Source organism: Ambystoma mexicanum, chromosome 6q (assembly GCF_040938575.1).
Source record: "Ambystoma mexicanum isolate Mex_15411 chromosome 6q, UKY_AmexF1_1, whole genome shotgun sequence".
In the NCBI taxonomy this organism is placed as follows: Eukaryota; Metazoa; Chordata; class Amphibia; order Caudata; family Ambystomatidae; genus Ambystoma; species Ambystoma mexicanum.
Genome location: NC_090937.1, coordinates 735,083,223 through 735,106,438, shown reverse-complemented (window position 1 = coordinate 735,106,438; position 23,216 = coordinate 735,083,223).

The following is a 23,216-nucleotide window of genomic DNA, read 5'->3' as shown; positions in this document are numbered from 1 at the left end:
CCTATCCCACCTTGGTCGATAGTTATGTTGCTGGGGGCCTGGCCCGGCATGGGACCCGCTCCTAGATCGCCTTATGGCATGACAGTACCTCAAGTATAAGCATGATCCTGGTGGTGGGGGCTGAGATACAAGGCTCCTGTACGGCTGGATCCCGTGAAGCAGGCCCTCTGCCTCTGTGGTAGCGCCTAGGGCGTCTCAGCTGGAGCTGCAGCAACCAGCCGGAAACATGGTCGATTGTCAGTCTGGGGAGCGGGAGAACCGCTCGCCTCTTTATTAAGACGGTCACAAAGTGGCGCACCATGTCACTGAGCACGAGCCTTATGACACAGGCTCTTGGTTACTACAAGCAGCAACTGTGGTAATACCTGAAACTAACTGGAACGCGGCACATGACTTCAATACCACGAGGATAATGCTCAAAGATGTGCACTGGAGCTTGGGAGCATCTCAGATTTGCACGTGCTACTGTGAAGCTGATTCATAGATCTTAAAACTGATATTCCCTCGAGCAATTCAATGTGAATCGTATTTGCACATTAGTATCTCAAAGTTGCTCCGGGGACCTCCAGTTCTGGGCTTTTCTGAATCAGGTTTACGGCAGTAGGAGCAAATTGAGATTCTCAGAAGCACCTACTAATTTGCTTCAGTGCAAATCTTTGAAAAACAAGACCGATATTTACGTTGGCACCTGATGCAGAATGAACAATTGCGGTTAATCTTCTTGTGGTTTATTATCAGCAAATGGCATGTCTGCTCTTGGCTGCATCAGTATGAAAATGCAGACAGGGAAAGAAAGGTGCAATGTATAATCTGATCAAATGTTTTAGAAAATATGTTAAATGAAATAACTAATGGCATGCAACATTTGGGCTAAATTACAGAAAGAAATATACTCCAATGTAGATAATATATTTCCAGCCCAAGCACCAACCCAGTCAGTAGTGATTACACTAATCCTTCCCTATCTGCCCGCCATGCTGTCGTGCTGTAAAATCGCCATTTTCCCTGTTTTACCACCTGGTGGTTTCTCTTTCGCCCCATCCTCCAGTCAGGACTCGCAGAGGGTGCCATTTTCTTCCTACCACTGTAATGGTGTGGGGTGAGGCACGACCAACGCGCGTAGCGCAGCAAGAAGAAGCCAGAGACGGAGCAATGCTTCATATGTCCTCTTAATTTCTTAACAGGAACAAACTGCCCCTTGACCCGCCTCCCACCGTCCGTCACTTCCCTTTCCCCTTACGTTTTTCCCTTCCCTGAACACCCACCCCCATGATAAACACTGAAACATCAACATGACATCTCCCCCCTTTTTAAACACTAACATGTCTCTCACAACAGGTGAGCAGGTGATGAGGTTTGCTAACCCATTTCCTTAATCCACCGGCAGGGCTTCTTCCGAGCCCTTTGAGGACGGGCACTTGTAGACCCTTGCGGGCTTCCACTAACCTCCACCTCAGGAGCGCCTTGCATGTCTGATTCCTCCGTTTCTCCTTGGTCCCCAAGATATGGATCATTGGGCTCATAGTCAAGAGGAATGACCACCTGGCCACCAAGGTGACGAGATCCCAGAGAAGGAATCCCCTTGAAGTGTGAAGCGTTCTGGGTGACAGACCCTTCCACACCCTGCGCTGTGATCATGGATCCCTTCTTCTGCAACAGCTCGTCTTGAAAGACTGAAGTGTGTTTATGAGTCTGAGGTTGTTTCACGGTGACAATATCACCCTCTTCGATCTGGGTTCTTTCGCCCCCTCTCTGTTGATCCGCATACTCCTTCATGCGCTCCTTGGTGGTGCCATCTCATTCCCTCAGGTCCCTGTCACAGTCCTCGGGTGGTCCTCCCGGAGTGGCCTGCGGGAACCGTGTCTTAATGTCTCTCCTAAACATGACCTCAGCAGGTGTTTTCCCTTTGGTGCTATGAGGAGTGCCCCGGTAGTCCCGCATCAGCTGATTTAGGACTTGCTCGAACGGTTGCCCGGTGAGCTTGGCAATTTGGAGGGCCCGCTTGAGATTAGTCATAAATCATTCTATCATGCCATTCGCCTGTGGCCATAGGGGTGTTATCTTTCGGTGGTGGAAACCAAGATAGTTTGCAAATTGTGCAAACTGATGTATTGAATGGGGGCCCATTGTCCGTCTTGAGCACTCTTGGGATGCCGTAAGCGGAGATTAAATGATCAAGTGCCAGCACCACGTGATGACCGGCTGTGGAGGATATGATTTGTATTTCTGGGTAGTGGGAGTACTCGTCCATCACCGCCAGAACATATTTCCCTCCTTCCACAGGCCCAAAGAAGTCGGCGGCGACAGCCTACCATATTCCTTGTGGAAGCTCTGACATCCTCAAGGGTTCCGGATGCCGGTTGGGTGTGATGAGGCTGCACGTGGGACAAGACTTTAAGGCTTCCTCCAATAGGGAGTCCATACCTGGAAACCAAACCTTACCTTTTGGCGTAGCATGCGTTTGGTTGACACCATCCCTCGGTGGTTCTCATGGGCGATCTCAATGACTTTGGCCCATAGGGAGGGCGGGATCACCAGTTTACAGTCCTTTAGAAGGAGGTGCTCATCAGACAGGGCTAGTTTGTCCTTCACATGGATTAGTCAATCCACTTCACCCTGCACCTGGTCCCCGGCTGCTCGCCCTCTCTCTTTGGCTCTCCTCCACATACCCGATGCGAGGCCTTCACAAATGATCTGACATGCTGGATTTTACATCTCTCGGGCTATGGTCCCGATATCGACTCCTTCTGGAGCGGTCTGGTGTATTAGGTATCGGAGGTATCTATCAGCCGTGAGGGTTCTGGCGTGCACCCCTCCCGAGGCCTTCTAGAGAGGAAGTCCGCTGGATTCTCTCCTTTCCCTGGCCGGTGCACAATTTCAAACGCATAGTCTTGCAGCCGCAGCCCCCAGCGGGCTATCCTCGGGGGCATTTTTGCTTGAGGGTTCCCATACAGGAACAACAAGGCCTAATGATCCGTGATGACGCAGAATGGCTTGCCATACAGGAATAAGTGAAAGTGTTTGCAGGCCCAAACTACGGCAAGCCCTTCCTTCTCTGCCTGTGAGTACGCCTGTTCAGTGGCAGAGAGGCTCCTGCTGGCATATGCAACGACATGCGTTCTTGCGGGATCCCTCGGGTCCACCTGAGCTAGAATGGCCTCCAGACCTACAGGACTGGCGTCTACCGTCAGTTCAGTTTGGCAATTTGGGTCATAATATGACATGTTCTCTGCCTTGGCTACCCTTTCCCGGATGATCTCAAAAGCCCTTTGGCACTCCTCTGTCCAGCAGAACATGGCATCTTGCCTTGTGAGGGGTCTTAGGGGTTCGCTTGCTGTAGCAAAGTCCTTGATATACCAAGTGCAAGAGCTGGCGAGACCCAGAAAAGACCTTAACTCAGAGATGTTGGCCGGGGGTACGGTGTCATTTAGTGCAGTGACCTTGTCCAGAACTGGGGTCATGCCTGCTTCAGAAAATATGTGACTGAAGAACTTCAGTGTGCTCTTCCGGAACTCGCACTTTTCCTTGTTGAGCGTGAGATTTGCTGCCTCTAACTCTTCACACTTTCATGAGAGCCTCATCGTGTTTATTGATGTCCGAGCCGAAGACCAAGATGTCATCGCTATAGTTGAGGCAGTTCGGGATGTGTTTGATGACATTGTGCACCTAGGCCTGAAAGATTTCGGCGGCAGAGGACACACCGAAACTCAGCCTTTTATAGCGAAAAAGGCCCAGATGCGTGACAAAGGTGGTAATGTTCCGGCGTTCTGGGCTCAGCACCAGTTGGTGGTATCCTTTCTGCAGGTCTAACTTGGAGAACACCATGGTCCGTTTAGAAGATGAATCATGTCCGAAATGCGTGGGGCCAGGTGTCTTTCTCTCCGTATGGCTTGGTTGGGGCGTCTCATGACGACACGCAATCAAATGGCTTCTGACCCCTTTTTGGGCACTGGCACTATAGGGGACACCCAGGTGGTGGGGCCGGTGGCTGGATCGATGATTACTTGCCGAGCAGCCTGTGTAGTTCATCCTCCATCTTCTTTTAGATGTTGACTGGGATCCCCACATAGTGTTGGGCTACGGGGCGGATGGAGTTGTCAATGTGCAGCTTTATGGGTCGATTCTTTAACTTCCTGATGCCTCTGAATATACAGGGGTAGAGGTTATTGATCATGTCAACTGGGTCGATGTATTTGTGGATCATGACGTTATACAGGATGTGAATGAGTTCCATATCAGCTGCTGCCTTGAACACACCCGCTGTCAGTTTTGGTTGCTAGGACATGAATGGGGATTTCCGTTTCATGCCCTTTGTATCTGCAGATGCCCTCGAACTGTCCTAGACACTTGAGGGGTGTCTTGGCCCCGTAAGCATGAATGTCTACTGTAGCAGGGGACATTTGTGGCTGTGAGGGCAGGTCCTTGAAGATGGTTTCACTAATGACATTGACATTGGCCCCGGTGTCGATGAGGAACTCTGTAGGCTGCTCATTTAATTTAATGATAAGGGTAGGGGCTGTGTGTGTTACGCTCACCTGATATCCATGGGGATGCCACTCAGCCCTGGCTGGAAGATTAGCACTCTCGAACCCTCTCCCTTGATAGTGTGTTGGATGTGGATAGCACCTGCAATACAGGAGAACTGAATATAAGGCTTAAATGTCTCTCTTGTATTGATTCCCACCTCCCTCAGCCTCGATTTCCTCCCTTAAGTCTAATCTCTCTCCTTACCTTAATATTAGGTATGGTGTGCTCTCCGTCCTGTGCAGGGGCGCATTGGAGGTGTGGGTGTTCTGTGACCTAGTTGCTTCACTGGTGCGTTGCCCGTGTTGGGGTCCAGGCCTGCTGTGACTCCAATTTGCTTGATGAGGTAGGTACTACTGTTTTACAGTTTTATATCTTGCCCTTTTCCTCTTTTGCCTTTTTGTTGTTATTAATGTCTCTAGTTTCTTTCCCTCAGATGAGTTGGAGAGTTTTGGCGTTGATGTGCTGTATAGGATGAGAATCCCAGCAAGGTAAGTGAATGCGCAGTGCGCAGCGCTTTCTTGCCTTTTCTTTTTGCTGAGCTGTGCCTGCGCCACTTCCTTTGCAGGTTATGATGTTCCGGGCTGCTGTGATGTTCCAAGATCAAGGAGAGACTAAACCTGGTAAGTGGTTTTCATTGTCCTTGCGTGGCCGTGAGCGAGCGCTCACTAATAATGTCTCTTTTTGTCTTTTTCAGGTTGCTGCAGCGTTTCGAAGATGGATGCTGCGTCGTGATGAAGAATCCCCGGATCGCGTGTATTCAGGTGAGCAGCTGGTGGTAGTTTGAAGATGGAAGATTCAAGACCAAAGCCAAGCTGCTACTTACAGGTAAGCGCTGAATAATGGTGTTCTTCTTCTTCCAGATACAGGATTCAGCACGTGGCAGGATGAAAGAAACACTGGAGATCAGAACTGCACACAGTGAGCGTTACGCTGCTAACTGCAGAATAACGCGAAGCATGTGCTGCTGTTTGGGTGTGGCTTATATAGCCCAAGTAAAGTAGCCCCAGGCCCAGACACACCCGAAACACTAGACCGCATACCTCAGTTCTTTGGAACTGAGCTATGTGAGTGCCTCCATGTTAACTGAAGTCCCAATCCAAATGTTGTCCTTCACATAACAGTATGAGCCTGGCGCCAAAGGCGCCAGGACTGGCTCCAAGAGAGTCCCTGATGGTGTTTTGTGGCCCTTGAGGCCACAATGGAACTCTGTAACCTAGCCCCAACTGAAAGGCTGGTTTGGCCATGATGACCAGGGGCATGAATCGTGACAGCATTCCCCCCCATAGCCCCTCTCACGGTAGTTCTTCTGCCTGGCCCTGGTTTAGTTGGATGAATTTGATGGAAACGTTTAACAAGCATGGTGCGTGGATGTTCTCACTTGGTTCCAATGTTCTGTCCTGAGGACCATATCCTTTCCAATCTACTAAATAATATAGTTTATATCTAGTGTATTTTGAATCCAGGATGTCTTTAACTTCAAACTCTGGTTCTCCGTCTACCAGTACTGGTTTTGGTGGTGTTGTAACTCGAGTTCCAGGTTGCACAGGTTTTAAAAGTGATACATGGAATACAGGATGGATCTTCATGTTTGGTGGCAGGGTTAGTTTAACAGCTACTGGGTTTATTATAGACTCAATGGTGAAAGGTCCTAGACATCATGGACGAAGGGTCTGGGTTCCTTTTATTGGCACATGTTTTGACGCTAACCAGACTTCGTCTTCAACTCGGTAATCAGGAGCCTTTCTGCGATGTTGATCAGAGAATTTCTTTTGTCTTTCTTTAGCTTGAAGTAAATGTCCAGTTGCCTCTTTGAAGGCTTGAGTAATGGTTGTATGTAAGGTGTTCACCGCTGGCATCTCCAGAGCCCTGGGAGCATCTAATTCAGAGGTGCGTGGATACCTACCATAGAGGGTATGGAAAGGAGTTTGTCCCGTGTTTGTATGCAGGGAATTATTCTAGGCATATTCTGCTATCCATAGTAAATCCTTCCAACCTTCTTCAACTTGGTGTAACATACAATGTAGGTATTGTTTGAGTGTCTGGTTTGTCCTTTCCATTTGGCCATCCGTTTGGGGATGATGGCTGGTGGATAATCGAATATCGATTTGGGCCACTGAACAGCACATCTTCCAGAAGCTAGATACAAATTGACTACCTCGATCTGAAATCAGGACAGAAGGAAAACCGTGTATTCGTACTATATGGTCCAGAAACACCTTCGCCAGACTGGATGCATTTGGAAGACCTTTAAATGGAATGAATTGTGCCATCTTACAAAATAAATCTACAACCACTAGGATGGTGTTGAATCCTTGACTGGGGGGTAAATCCGAGATGAAATCGAGAGAAAGTGTATGCCAAGGTGCGGGTGGAATTTCCAAGGGTTGTAGGAGACCAGCTGGTTTTTGCTTTTGAGATTTATTACAGGTTAGGATAAAGTGAATAATAATAATGTCTTTGCGCCATGTTGGCCACCAATAGTTTCTTTTCACTTTGGCTAAGGTTTTGGCAATTCCTGGATGACCTTCCATCAAAGAGTCATGATAACCTTGAGATGACTTGCTCTTGTAATTCTTTACTTGGCAGATATAAACGATCTTTGAAATATGGTAGTTGATCCTAAATTATGTGATGTTCATTTTGAGTACTCCATTTTTGTAAGGTCTCAGGATTCATTAAGAGCTGGATCTTGTTATGGAGTTCACTTTGGGTTAGTGTTGTTGTCAGGCCTAATAATTTGTCATTCGGAATGATAGCTACTGGATCTGGGGTTGTGTGTACTTTCTCATCAATACCCATGCGGAATAAAGCATCAGCTTTTCCATTTCGGACTCCCGGTCGATATGTGATCATGTAGACATATTCTGCAAAGAGAAGTGCCCTTCGCAGCTGACATGAAGATTGAGCTTTTGCAGTTTTTAAGTATTGAAGATTTCAATGATCAGTAATCACAGTGATGGTATGTCTGGCACCTAGGAGATAATGTCGCCAAGCCTTGAAAGCTGATTTGATAGCTAGAAGTTCTTTGTCTGTGATAGCATAATTGAGTTCTGGAGGCGTGAATTTGCGTGACCAGATGGCCAGAGGGTGCAGCTGGCCGTTACCGGGCTCCCTTCGTGAAAGAACTGCTCCCATTGCCATGCTAGAGGCGTCTGTTTCCACCACATAAGGGCGATCTGGGCGAGGGTGTCGAAGAATTGGGGCGGAAGTAAATCTTTTCTTGTGTTCTAGAAAAGCCCTTTCTGCTTCTTCTGTCCATTGGAATTTCTTATTGTTTTTTCGCAACAATAACGTGATCGGGTGCACTATCTGAGAAAAGCCTGGGATGAATCAGCGATAAAAGTTTACAAAGCCCAGCAAGCTCTGGATTCCCTTGAAAGAAGTTGGTGACGGCCAATTAAGAATGGCATCTACTTTGTGCATATCCATCCTGATCCCTTTTGGAGTGAGGATAACACCGAGGAATTCAACTTTGGTAACATGAAATGAACATTTTTCAAGTTTAGCATACAGTTGATGTTGACAGAGTTTTGCCAGAACTGAACGAACATGTTTGACATGATCTTGTTTAGAAGAGGACTATTCTAAAATGTCATCTATATAAACCAAAGCGCACACGTTGATTAGTTCCCGTAAGACATCTTTCATAAAATACTGGAATACAGCGGAAGCATTGCAAAGTCCAAAGGCCATTACCTTATATTCGTACAGGCCATACTTGGTACGAAAGGCAGTTTTCCATTCATCTCCTTCCTTAACACGAACGAGATGGTATGCTCCCCTAAGGTCCAATTTAGTGTAGATCTGGGCATCCTTAACTTGATCTAGCAGTTTCGGAATTAGAGGCAGTGGATAGCGATTTTTTACGGTGATTTGGTTCAGTGCGCGGTAGTCGATGCAAGTTCTCAAGTCCCCTTCCTTCTTAGGTACAAAGAATAAGGGACTGGCTGCCGGCGATTTAGACGGGCGGATAAACCCATTAGCCAGGTACTGATCTAGATAAGATTTCATATGGAGGTTTTCTGGTTCTGTGAGTGCATAGATTCGACCACAAGGGACTTGTACACAGGGTATGAGATCAATCTGACAATCATAAGGCCTATCTGGCAGCAGGATATTGGCTTGTTCTTTCTGAAAAACGTCTTCAAAATCTTGGTATTCACTTGGTAGAGTAGCTGTAACTCCCAGTACTATTGTTGCTATTCCCCGAACAGCTGTCTGTGAATCCGTTTTCTGCTTTTCTCTGTGGTAGCAAGTGAGAGCACAGTCGTCGGAAAAGGCCAACTTCTTTGCACGCCAGTCTATTTGAGGATTGTGAGCTACTAACCATGGCATCCCTAAAATCAACCGGAACTGAGGAGCCTTGATGAGGTCGATAGCAATAGATTCCCGGTGTCCATCCTAGCACAGAAGGGTTAATACTGCTGTACATTGGGTTACTGGACCAGAAGCTATTTCAGTACCATCAACAGTGGTGTCCTTTTCAGTAGTCAGCTTTTTGCATAGGGGAAGCCCTATCTCTGCTGCCAGATCTTGGTCTATGTAGTTTCCAATTGCCCCCACAGTCTATGTATTCTTCTACGGCATGCATCCGCGATGGTTGTTGTTGATGGATCAAAATCACAGATAATGCAAAGTGTAAGGTCTGTGGCTCCTTCTCCTCGCTCGACAAACAGACCTCTACGCTTGCCGGGCTTGGTAGGTTTCCATCATCTCCTTGTTGTTGTCTTCCTTTTCTGTAGCTCCAACAACAGTTCTCCTTGGAGGCTTTATGGGACATTCTTTGAGGAAATGGCCTGACTTTCCGCAGTATAGACATAATAGCTGTTGCCTCCTTTTGTCTCTTTCAGCCTTAGTTAAGGGAGCCCATACCCCTCCAATTTGCATGGGTTATACAGTGTTCTCCGCTGAACGTGAGACATTGTCCTTTGACCGGACATACATGGCACGAGTGTCAAGTCTCATCTGATCGACCTTTCGGTCCTGTAGCCTATGATCTAACTGAACAACAAGATTGATGAACTCTGCACAGTCTGTTGGTGGATTAACCACTTGTCCTAGGACGTCCTTTAATTCTCCCCGTAGACCACGATAGAATAATGTGGTCCTTTTCTCTTGGTTTTAGATGGCAATGTTATATTGTACCAGCCCATAGATGAATCGAGTGGACTGGTGCATAAATTGATTGATATTAACATTCATGATATTGTGTATTTTTTACAAATTCTAAATATATTAATAAATAATATTGAATTGAGATTTTGTGTCGATGGATTGAATTAAATTAACCCAGTGAATGTTTCATGATTAGACACGTTTATATCATTGTTGTGTTGCTGAGCTATTTGTTTCACTCTATGGAGTAGACTACTTTGGTACTCACCACATAAACACAACTTTACTCTGACCTTCTATGTTGAGCTTTTTCTGTGTTCTATCCAGGCCAGGTCATAGTAATCAGATTCCCCTGGTTTCCCCTGTTACTTCTGTATAGTGACCTTTTCTCTTCAGGCCATCCCGTTTAACCTTTTAAAGGTCACTATATATGATAACAAGTCTTGGTTTCCTTGACGGAGGGACAAAAGTTCATTATCCAATGCTTGTCCATGGGTATGTCGAGCAAACAGTGTCTCCATTTCCTGATGAAAACCTCTAAAGTCACGTACCAGTAGATCATCCTGACTTACAAATGGTACAGACCAATCTGCAGCACTGCCACTCAGATATGATAAAACAAAGGCAACCTGTGACTAGTCGTTAGGAAAACCCCAAGGTCTACAAAGGAAATGAAGACTACATTGGTTCATGAACGTTGCATATTTCTTTGGATCCCCCACAAACCGTTCTGGTGGAGCTAAAGGAATTGTCCCAGGAAGAGTTATTTGTACCGGACTGGCTGGTGTTGTCACTGGCGGAACACTTCCAGGTAAGGGGGCCTGTCCTGCCCATGATTGGGGTAAGTGTCTGCTCAATTCCTCAGTACGATCTTTAGTAACTATCCTTTCTCTCCTAAGGGCGTTTGTTTCTTGCCTGGCTGAATTTACTTCGGCACGTAGCTGCCCCAATAACTGGGCTAAATGGTTGATTTCTGATTTTTCCATGACATCCAGGTGGATAGTTATATAAGGCTTTGCGTTCTGTTACGCTCACCTGATATCCACGGGGACGCCACTCAGCCCTGGCTGGAAGATTAGCACTCTCAAACCCCCTTCCTTGATAGTGTGTTGGACATGGATAGCGCCTGCAATATAGGAGAACTGGATATAAGGCTTAAATGTCTCTCTTGGATTGATTCCCACCTCCCTCAGCCTCGATTTCCACCCTTAAGTCTAATCTCTCTCCTCACCTTAATATTAGGCATGGTGTGCTCTCCGTCCTGCATCTCTGTGCAGGTGTCATGATGCCTGCCCCCGGGAAACCAGGTTTGGCCCAGCTACCCCGGAAGCAGGCATCATGCCATTTAATGCAAGCCCATGAACCCCAATTAGGGGCTATTTGGGTGCAGTCCTGGCGCCTATGGCGCCAGGCTCATAAGTTCAGAATCAGTCCTGGCGCCATGGGCGCCGGGCTCATGGTCAAGGACTTACCTGAAGCAGAACATGCTGCTAACTTACCTGAGGCAGACCATGCTGCCAGTGACCAGAAGTCAAATGAGGCCTAGGAGGGACTATTTTTCCCTAGGAACTATTTTTTACTCGGGTGGGGCCGCAGAAGGATACTTACCTGGAACTACTTCCAAGGCTATTTAAACCAGGCCCTGACAGCAACCCATGCTTCGCGTTATTCTGCACCTGCAGCGTAACGCTCACCGTGCCTGCAGCAGCTTCCATTCTTCAGCCATGCCCGCCTGGATGCCGGAGCTCCTGAAAACCTGAAAGAAAGCAGAGGGAAGGTTAGAACCGGAGTTTTACCTGCAATCCTTACCTGAATCCTGAATCTTCTTGGCTCTGACCTAGAAGGAAGAAATCATCAGACGCGCGCCGCTTCGCATCCTGCAGCGCCGCGCGGGAACTCACCTGAAGCAATCCTCCACATTCCATTGCGCTTTTCAGCATCCAGCGGCCACTCTCCAACACCTGTGGAAATAAAGACAATAAGGTGAGCAAGGGAGCATTCCCAGACAATAAAGGCAATCCCCAGGACTTACCTGATACCACAGGGGGTACTTACCTAATCTCGGGTCGGCGCTGCCTCCACAGCTTCTCCGCCGTACCCCTGCCCCAAAGTGGAAACAAAAGCAACACAAAAGCGCAAGTAGGGGAAACCGAATTCCGCTACAGACTTACCTGCTTACTGCCTGAGGCCGCAATCACCGGAACCTCCACCGATTCAGCGCCTGCAAAAGGAAAGGGTCACAGGTTAGAACAGGTCCTCATTATCGAACTGAACAGAATCCATAAACACTTACCTGCATCTTACTGGTTGCCACTTGGAACTCTTCTCAAGAACTATTAAGGCAACCTAGGGAATTTGGACAAAGTGAAGGCCAGACGTTTTTGAACTCTTTTTCAAACTATTTCCTTACGGAGTCAATACCGTTCTGCAACCCTCCAACATCCCACACCAGTGAAGTAACTGGTCATCTACGCACCCCTGTGCTCAAGGCAGGATGGAGAGCTCATCTTTCCAAACTATCAGGTGAGAACATAGCAAGAGTTTGGAAGTAATTTGTGGGAAGTGATCGCAGGAGTGGGGGAAGGTGGGGTTGGCGCCCAGTCCCCGCAGGTGTCTAATTCCCTTTTCTCCATTACAGAAGAATATTCAAACGGGCAAAACAAGCTAAGCTGGGTGGTCCGGTCCAGTCCATCATTTCGGCGGCCCGTGTGTCGCTGGAAGAGGTAACAATAGCCCAGTTCAGATCGACGCCCCCGTGGACACCAGGTGAGCGTAACAGAACACGAAGCCTACCCACAAAAGGCCACCTGGGCGTTATGGAGACCTCAGAGATGGATCAGTTAGCCCAATTATTAGGGGAGCTAAGAGCTGAAGTGCACTCCGCCCGCCAGGAAACTAATGCCCTTAGAAGGGAACTGATAGTTTCAAAGGAACGGACAGATGATTTGGCCAGACAGTTATTGCAAATCCAGGCGGGGCAAACACGACTACCTGGACTCGGGGTTAGTCCAGCTCCTGTACCATCAAGTAACCCAGTACAAATAAATTTGCCAGGAACTGTTCCATTGGCTCCGCCCGAACGTTTTGCCGGAGAGCCTAAAAGGTTTGCCGTATTCATGAATCAGTGCCGCTTACACTTTTTATGCAGACCTGCAGCATTCCCAAGTGATCAAGCCAAGGTAGCCTTTGTACTGTCCTATCTCAGCGGCAGTGCAGCAGATTGGTCCATTCCTCTAGTTAATCAGGATGACCCAATTCTTCGGGATTTCCAGGGGTTTCAAACAAGCATGGAAAGACTTTTTGCCCGACACTCCCAGGGTCAGGCCCTGGATAACGAACTTTTGTCCCTACGACAGGGGAATCAGGATCTTCTTTCTTACATTGCAACCTTTAATAGACTAATAGTAGAAACCAAATGGCCTGAAGTTAAACGAATCACATTGTTCCATCGAGGGCTTCGAGGAGAACTCAAAGATGTCTTGGCCCAAATTGTGAACCCGCCTCAAGATTGTGCGGAATACATCAACCTAGTGGTCCAACTAGATCACAGACTTCAAAATAGGAAGGCCGATCGAGCCAAGTTTGAGAACCGAGTGTTGGTCAAGACCCACGTCAGTTCCAAGGGAGCAGAAGCCACAAAACCTATGCAAATCGGTGGGGTGAGAGGACCCTTGACTCAAAAAGAGAGAGAAAGGAGGCAGCAATTGCAGCTATGCTTATATTGCAGGAATACTGGTCATTTTCTGCAGAACTGTCCTATAAAACCGCCTAAGAAGGTCGTGGGGCAGCAAATAAAAACTCTGACTCGGGAAACGATCTCGCCCGGAAAGCGTAGAGGTCCGCTTGCCGAGCTTAAAAAGAACACTCAGACCTCACATTTCATCATTCCAATGGTCCTCATAGATCCAGAACAGCCATCTCGGATGCATGCGGTAAAAGCATACGTTGATAGCGGAGCCATAGGAAACTACGTGGACCGTGAATTGGCTTCCAGGATGAACCTACCTCTCGCCCAAAAAACCACCTTAGATGTCATCACCACAGTTGATGGAACGGAAATTGCCTCTGGTCCCGTAACTCACTCCACCACAGAGATGACATTGCTGGCGCAGGATGGGCACCGAGAGGCTTTGGTGTTTGATTTAATCAAGGCCCCGCAGTTCCAAGTAATACTGGGGATACCTTGGTTGGAAAAACATAATCCCTGCATTGATTGGCGAGAGAAGAGAATCAAATTCCCAGAATGTGCGCACACCTGTTACCCCAGGAAATCTCAGAACACAGCCCTGGCTTCTGTAACCCCAGCTGCCATGCAATTACCTGCGGAATATCAAGAGTTTCAAGATGTCTTCCAAAAAGAACAGGCAAACACCTTACCTCCGCACAGATCGTATGATTGCCAAATAGATCTCATCCCAGGCGCACAACCCCCTTGCAGCAGAATCTATGCCCTTACGGAGCCCGAAAACCTTCACCTACGCCAATACCTGGACCAGTACCTTGCTAATGGTTTTATTCGCCTGTCTAAGTCCCCTGCATCATCCGCTTTGTTCTTCGTGCCCAAAAAAAGAAGGTGACCTCAGAACATGCATAGACTATCGCGCACTGAACCAGATAACCATTCAAAATCGGTACCCGTTGCCTTTGATCCCAGAATTACTAGACCAAGTGAAAGAAGCTTGCATTTATACTAAACTCGACCTCCGGGGGGCATATCATTTGGTATGTGTCAAAGAGGGCAACGAATGGAAAACAGCTTTTCGCACTAAGTACGGACTATTTGAGTACCAGGTGATGCCTTTCGGACTGTGCAATGCACCAGGAGCCTTCCAGTTCTTCATGAACGATGTCCTTAGAGAACTCATCGATGTTTGCGTTTTCGTTTATATTGATGACATCCTAGTATATTCTTCATCAGAATCTGATCATATCAAACACGTCCGAGCAGTTTTAGAAAAATTACGCCAGCACAAACTTTATGCCAAATTGGAAAAATGCGTTTTTCACACCACCGAAGTGGAATTCCTAGGATTTATCCTAACCCCGAGAGGAATCAGGATGGATACATGGATACACGAAAGGTGGATGCAATTCTCAAATGGCCTTCGCCAAGTTCTGTCAAAGGTGTGCAAAGCATGCTCGGCTTTGCCAACTTTTACCGCAGGTTTATCCCAGACTTTTCGCATATTGTTCATCCCATTACGGCGCTCTTACGAGAAAACAAACGCTTCATGTGGACAGACGAAGCGGAAAGCGCCTTTCAAGAGCTTAAGGCTTAATTCACATCTGCACCAGTCCTAAGGCACTCACGTCCGGAACTCCAATACATTGTGGAGACTGATGCATCCAGCTTGGCAATGGGAGCCGTCCTCTCTCAAAAGGACCCCGAAACTAACCAGATTCACCCAGTGGCCTTTTGGTCAAAAAAGTTCGCGATTCCTGAATTAAACTATGCCATTACTGACAAGGAGCTGTTAGCTATCAAGTCCGCCTTCAAGGCTTGGCGGCATTATCTACTCGGAGCCAGACATACCATTACAGTCATCACCGAATTTACAATATCTAAAGATAGCTAAGGCCCAGTCTTCTCGCCAACTCTGTTGTGCACTATTCTTCGCCGAATTTGATTTTGTAATAACCTATCGGCCCGGTTGTTAGAATGGTAAAGCAGACGCCTTATCCCGAATAGGGATGGGAGAAGCAGAAGTGACCCTGGAACCCGTACCTATAATTCCTGAACAGCGAATTCTTGGCATAACATCTGTACAGACGCTGGAAGACATTCAAGGAATCATCCGACAACTCTTTGATCCTCTTGCCTTACAAGACTGGGCTAAGAAAGGCCCAGACTTCTCCGTCACCATTGAGCTACCATATTACCGAGGACGTCTATTTCTGCCACAAAAGGAACTACAAGAGCTAGTCGTCTCTCATTACCATGACACGTTAATGGAGGGGCATCCTGGTATTACAAAAACGGAAGCTAAAATCAAGAAACAATTTTGGTGGCCCACCTGGCGAAAGGACATTAAGTCGTTTGTCCTATCTTGTTGCATTTGTGCCCAAAACAAGAGTCAAAAAAGAAGACCAGCTGGTCTATTACAACCTATGGACATCCCACCGATTCCTTGGCACACCTTGTCATTAGACTTTATCACTGACTTACCCCCGTGCTATGGTTTCAACACTATCCTAGTTATTGTGGATCTTTTTTCTAAAATGGCCCACTTTATTCCATTAAAAGGGATACCTTCAGCTGCAGCGCTGGCCAAGGAGTTCCTTGAAAACATTGTTCGCCTACACGGCTTCCCATCCGTGTTAATTTCCGACCGAGGGAGTCAATTCATCTCACACTTATGGAGAAAATGTTGCCAACTGGCACAAATAGAGGTTAGGCTTTCAACTAGTCACCACCCCCAGACCGATGGTCAAACTGAGAGGACCAATCAGACTCTTGAACAGTACCTGCGTTGTATGCTACATCAGTCTGAGAGCAATTGGAAAGACATCTTATGGATCGCTGAAAATGCGTACAATAATTCAGTACACTCAGGAACTAGACACAGCCCCTTTTATACTATATATGGACATCATCCTCGAACCTCGGACTTGGATTCGCCCCAACGTTTGGAGATGCCTGCAGTAGACCATCTCCGCACCGTCATTACACAAACCTTCAAGGAAGCAACAGAACATTTACAGAGAGCTAAGGATAAATACAAGAAAAACACTGATCAACTTAGGAGAGAAGCACCACAATACCAGATAGGAGACCAAGTATGGCTATCTACTAAACACATCCCACTCAAGGGAACACGAACCTTTAATCCCAGATATTTGGGACCCTACTCGATCAAGACCATTATCAATCCAGTGGCCGTCAAGTTGGACCTGCCCGCCCATATGCGAATTCATCCCGTCTTCCATGTCTCTCTCTTGAAACCAGTCCAACCAGGAACTAGATTAACCAAACCACCAGATCCCATCCTCATTGACGGGGAACCTGAATTTGAAGTTAAAGACATCTTGGACTCCAAGAGGGTTAGGTCAAAACTCTTTTACCTAATCGATTGGAAAGGATACGGACCCCAAGAAAGGTCCTGGGAAAGTAGTGACCATGTGCACGCACCCCAATTGGTGAAGAAATTCCACCGGGAGTTCCCTAACAAACCAAAGCCCAGAGGAAGAACGACTTTAGGAGGGGCCTTGAGGGGGAGTGCTGTCACGATGCCTGCCCCCGGTAAACCAGGTTTGGCCCAGCTACCCTGGAAGCACTCATCATGCCATTTAATGCAAGCCCATGAACCCCAATTAGGGGCTATTTGGGTGCAGTCCTGGCGCCTGTGGCGCCAGGCTCATAAGTTCAGAATCAGTCCTGGCGCCATGGGCGCCAGGCTCATGGTCAAGGACTTACCTGAAGCAGACCATGCTGCTAACTTACCTGAGGCAGACCATGCTGCCAGTCACCAGAAGTCAAATGAGGCCTAGGAGGGACTATTTTTCCCTAGGAACTATTTTTCACTCAGGTGGGGCTGCGGAAGGATACTTACCTGGAACTACTTCCAAGGCTATTTAAACCACGCCCTGACAGCAACCCATGCTTCGCATTATTCTGCACCTGCAGCGTAACGCTCACCGTGCCTGCAGCAGCTTCCAGTCTTCAGGCACGCCCGCCTGGATGCCGGAGCTCCTGAAAACCTGAAAGAAAGCAGAGGGAAGGTTAGAACCGGAGTTTTACCTGCAATCCTTACCTGAATCCTGAATCTTCTTGGCTCTGACCTAGAAGGAAGAAATCATCAGACGCGTGCCGCTTCGCATCCTGCAGCGCCGCGCGGGAACTCACCTGAAGCAATCCTCCGCATTCCATCGCGCTTTTCAGCATCCAGCGGCCGCTCTCCAACACCTGTGGAAATAAAGACAATAAGGTGAGCAAGGGAGCATTCCCAGACAATAAAGGCAATCCCCAGGACTTACCTGATACCACAGGGGGTACTTACCTCATCTCGGGTCGGCACGGCCTCCACAGCTTCTCCGCGGTACCCCGGCCCCAAAGGGGAAACAAAAGCAACACAAAAGCGCAAGTAGGGGAAACTGAATTCCGCTACAGACTTACCTGGTTACTGCCTGAGGCCGCAATCACCGGAACCTTCACCGATTCAGTGCCTGCAAAAGGAAAGGGTCACAGGTTAGACCAGGTCCTCATTATCGAACTGAACAGAATCCATAAACACTTACCTGCATCTTACTGGTTGCCACTTGGAACTCTTCTCAAGAACTATTAAGGCAACCTAGGGAATTTGGACAGAGTGAAGGTCAGACGTTTTTGAACTCTTTTTCAAACTATTTCCTTACGGAGTCAATACCGTTCTGCAACTCTCCAACATCCCACACCAGTGAAGTAACTGGTCATCTACGCGCCCCTGCGCTCGAGGCAGGATGGAGAGCTCATTTTTCCAAACTATCAGGTGAGAACATAACAAGAGTTCGGAAGTAATTTGTGGGAAGAGATCGCAGGAGTGGGGGAAGGTGGGGTTGGCGCCCAGTCCCCGCAGGTGGCTAATTTCCTTTTCTCCATTACAGAAGAATATTCATACGGGCAAAACAAGCTAAGCTGGGTGGTCCGGTCCAGTCCATCATTTCGGCACCCCGTGTGTCGCTGGAAGAGGTAACAACAGCCCAGTTCAGATCGACGCCCCCGTGGACACCAGGTGAGCGTAACAGCAGGGGCATGTTGGAGGTGTGGCGTTCTGCGACCTAGTTGCTTCACTGGTGCGTTGCCCCGTGTTCGGGTCCAGGCCTGCTGTGACTCTGATTTGCTTGATGAGGTAGGTACTACTGTTTTACAGTCTTTTATCTTGCCCTTTTCCTCTTTTGCCTTTTTGTTGTTATTAATGTCTCTAGTTTCTTTCCCTCAGATGAGTTGGAGAGTTTTGGCGTTGATGTGCTCTATAGGATGAGAATCCCAGCAAGGTAAGTGAATGTGCAGTGCACAGCGTTTTCTTGCCTTTTCTTTTTGCTGAGCTGTGCCTGCGCCGCTTCCTTTGCAGGTCGTTATGATGTTCCGGGCCGCTGTGATGTTCCGAGATCTAGGAGAGACTACACCTGGTAAGTGGTTTTCGTTGTCCTTGCGTGGCAGTGAGCGAGCGCTCACTAATAATGTCTCTTTTTGTCTTTTTCAGGTTGCTGCAACGTTCCAAAGATGGATGTGGCGTTGTGATGAAGAATCCCCGGATCACGTGTATTCAGGTGAGCAGATGGTGGTAGTTTGAAGATGAAAGATTCAAGACCAAAGCCAAGTGCTACTTACAGGTAAGCGCTGAATAATGGTGTTCTTCTTCTTCCAGATACAGGATTCAGCATGTGGCAGGATGCAAGAAACACTGGAGATCAGAACTGGACACGGTGAGCGTTACGCTGCTAACTGCAGAATAACGCGAAGCATGTGCTGCTGTTTGGGTGTGGCTTATATAGCCCAGGTAAAGTAGTTCCAGGTAAAGTAGTCCCAGGCCCAGCCACACCCGAAACACTAGACTGCATAGCTTAGTTCTTTTTAACTGAGCTATGTGAGTGCCTCCATGTTAACTATAGTCCCAAACCAAATGTTGTCCTTCACATAACAGTAAGAGCCTGGCACCAAAGGCTCCAGGACTGGCTCCAAGAGAGTCCCTGATGGTGTTTTGTGGCCCTTGAGGCCACAATGGAAGCCTGTAACCTGGCCCCAAATGAAAGGCTGGTTTTGCCGTGATGACCAGGGGCATGAATCGTGACAGTGTGCAGGATTTCCCAGAGTATATACATAAGACTTTCTCTTTTGATCGCTCCCTGATGAGCTGGGATCAGAGTCAGCTGGCGACTGTTCACAAGGTAGCGCACGTGATGTCTTGATCTGCGCTCGGGCCTCGCACACATCACGTACCTCCTTCTGTCTCTCCTGTCCCTTCTTTGCCTCTCTCTCCCCCAAATCTCTTTCCTTTGAGTCCGGGGTTGCCTGGTTAGTTCGCCTTTGGGGAGTCGTGTTGGGGGGGGTTCCCAGAGGAGGAGCTGGCTTTTGGCCTTGGTCGGGACGGTGCGCCCTGGTCCGTTCCCTCCCATTGTCATGGAAGAGTCTGCACACAGACTTAAAGTGGCCCTCTTCACCACAAGTGGCGCAGCGCTGGCCGATCGTTGGGCAATTCTCTTCATGGGGGTATTCAAACCCGCATTTGTAGCAAAAGAATTCCTCCGATCTTCTCTCCTGCTGGAACCTGTGGATGTTCTCCGCTGGAGTCGGGTTATTGAAACACTCCACCTGTGAGTCTATGGCCCTCTCAGCCCTGGCTAGGGCAAGGATTTCGTCCTGAGAGAGTTGTTTAGAAGCAGTTTCCTGCGAAACGTCTGTGACTTGCACCCAGCTATTATTTGAGATCGGAGTGCCTCCGTGTTGGAGTAATTAGCAAAGTCGCAGTGTTTCATTTTGGTGCGGAGCCGCATGACATAAGCGTCCATGGTCTCACCCTTGATTTGCTTGGTACTGTGGAAGAGATGCCTCTCGTAATCCACGTTGGTTTCCGGAGTGAAGTAGCTGGCTAGCGCCTCCTTTAGATCTTGAAGGGAGTCAATGGAGTCGGGGGGCAACTCATTGATGGTGTCACGCGTCGCGGAGCCCACTGCCAACTTCAACTGGCATTTCTGACGTGCATCCTCTATGGGTCCTGTGGCCCCCATATACAATTCAAAGTCCCTGATCCATTTGGTCCACCTGGTACCCATGTTGCTCGTGTCTGAAACATCAAAAGCCCCTGGCATTTGTGCCGCTATTGTGTCCGGTAGCCTGTATGGCGTCTGATCCACCACTTGGAGGCCCCGCCCTTGCGGCCCTTGGGCCTGTGCACCTTGGTCATTGTCTTGGCCTGGCCTTGTCCTGAACAGCCCCTGGGCGTTTTAGATTCTACAATGGGCATGTTGCAGATCACCTCAGGTGTCCCTTTGCTCTTGATGGCCACCTCCTTAGGCACAAGCACCATCAGCGTTGGACAGGGTTTCTGTGGAATGTCCTGTTGTGAGTAAACCAGGCATCAATGATTGCAGAGTATAAATCAATAAAATCGTCATAGGCCGGCGCAGGCAATCAAACAGGAGCAGAGACAAAGCACGTCTGATTGCTTTCTTTATTTTTTACGAACCCCCCACCCCGAGGCGGTAACCCCGCCTCTCGCACCACGTGTGACGTAGCCCACCTTCTACCGTCATAGATAGAGGACTATTCCTCTGAACATGTGATGGCAATGGAGGTAGGACATTACATCTTCCCCCTCCTTAAACAAACACGTCAACGGTGTTCAGTTGGATTCTTCAATCCATCTAATGGGTCTGCGGATGACCCTCTTGGATGGGCTACGCACCGGTGGGGCTGATTTTGCCAGTGTGCTGTCGCTTTCACTGCCACTGTCATCCGCGTCCCTTTCCTCTTCATGATATTCAGAGTCTGTGTCCGAGGAGTCACTTCTCGATGTTGTTGATGTGTTGACGGTGGTGTCAGTGCTGTTGAAGGTCTTGAAGAAGGATGAATTTCTAGTGATTGTGCCATTGGGACTAGCGGCGGTTATCATCGACCCTTGAATATGGGTCACTCTCATGGGATCTGGCTTGAAGGCAGGCATGTCCTTCGTGACTTGCTTTTGTCGTACTAGTACTTGGTCGCCAATGCAGATGGTGTTAGGTCGGGCACGTCTTCGGGCGTCTCTGTACGTCTTCATCTTGTCCTTACTTTCTTGGTCTTTGCTTCTGGCCTTCTTTGTGTGTGAGGACTCATCCTTCCTTTGCACATGGTGGGGAAGTCGTGTCTTGATGACACGTCCGAACATTAGCATTGATGGGCATTCACCAGTTGAGCTGTGCGGTGTGTTCCGATACTCTCGTAGTAAAATGCAGATGGCTTGCATGAACGATCCATTTGTAATGGAGCAGATTTGTAGAGTGCGTTTAAGATTTCCCATGAAACGTTCTACCATTCCATTCGCCTGGGGCCACAGTGGTGTGACTTTGTGGTGTTGAAAACCTAGATGTTCTGCGAACATGGCAAAGTCATGGCTCGTGAAAGGAGGTCCATTGTCCGATTTTACTCTGGATGGTATGCCATAGTCAGCAAATGTTTTGTCCAGCGCAGGTATGATGGACTGTGCACTGGTCGAATGAACCAGATGTACTTCTGGGAATCGTGACATTTCATCAATGATCACCAGCACGTATTTGCCGTTTGCCAGCGGGCCAAACATGTCTACGGCTACTTCATCCCACACTTGCAGTGGCATCTCCGAAGTTTTGAGTGGCTCGGGAAACGTGCGCGGTGCCACCGCCTGACATGCTAGGCATTTCCGTAGTAGCTGTTCTACTCGCTCGTCTATGGATGGGAACCATACCTTGGTTCTCAGTTGCCTCTTGGTCGACACTATTCCTCTGTATCCGGCATGGGCAATGTCTAGTACCTGATCTTGTAGGGTTTTTGGGATGACTATTCTGTTTTCTTTTAATAGTAGGCCTTCCGGTGATGTGGATAGCGTGTGACGGACTAGTTTGAATGTGCGGAAGTGTTGTTCCTCTTCCGTGGACAAGGAAGATGCTCCTTTTGGTTTGACGTGCCATTGGTTCGATTTGAGGCAAGTTTGTTCCATCTGGAGTAGTCCGTCCTTTTGGGTCTCTTCGAGCAGTTGTGCCGTGGTGATGTATTTAGGTAGCGCACTGCTGATCAGGTATCTTAGATATTGGTTTGCTTTGTGTGATTGGCGCTCATCATGAGCTGGGAGCGGGTAACGTGATAGGAAGTCGGCGGGGTTGTTGTCTTTGCCTGGTCGATGTATTATCTTAAATGAATACTCTTGTAGCCTTAGACCCCATCTGGCGATTCGTGGTGGCATTCTCGCGGTCGGCTTCCCATAGATGGTGGTGAGGGCCTGGTGATCTGTAATTATGGTGAATGGTCGTCCATACAGAAATAGGTGATAGTGCTTGCATGCCCACACTACCGCTAAGCTCTCCTTTTCGGGTTGGGAGTATGCGCATTCTGTCTTGGAGAGGCTGCGGCTGGCATAGGCTACGATTCTTCTTGGTGAGTCAGATGGTGCACCACGCCTGGATTGTGCCAGGATTGCTCCTAGTCAAACTGGGCTCGCATCTACTGTGAGTTCCATGTCGAAGTCAGGGTCGTAATAAGCCATGCAGGAGGCCCTTGCGATTCTTTTCTTGATTTCTTGAAATGCTTCTTCGCAGGCATTCGACCACTGGAATTCCTGATGTTTCCCGGTTAGGAGTCGAAGAGGCGTGCTTACTGAGGCGAAATCTTGTATATATCGGACGCAGTAGCTCGCCATTCCCAGGAAGGAGCGTACTGCTGAAATTGACGTGGGTGTGGGCGTCTCAACGAGTGCTTGCACCTTTTCCGGGGCTGGTTTTAGACCATCTTTTGAGAAGATGTGTCCGAAGAATTTGAGAGTGGATTTGCTGATTTCGCATTTGTCCGGGTTGAGAGTGAGGTGGGCATTCTCCAGCGCCATGCAGACTCTCCTCAGAGTGTCATCATGGCTCTCTTGTGTGATGCC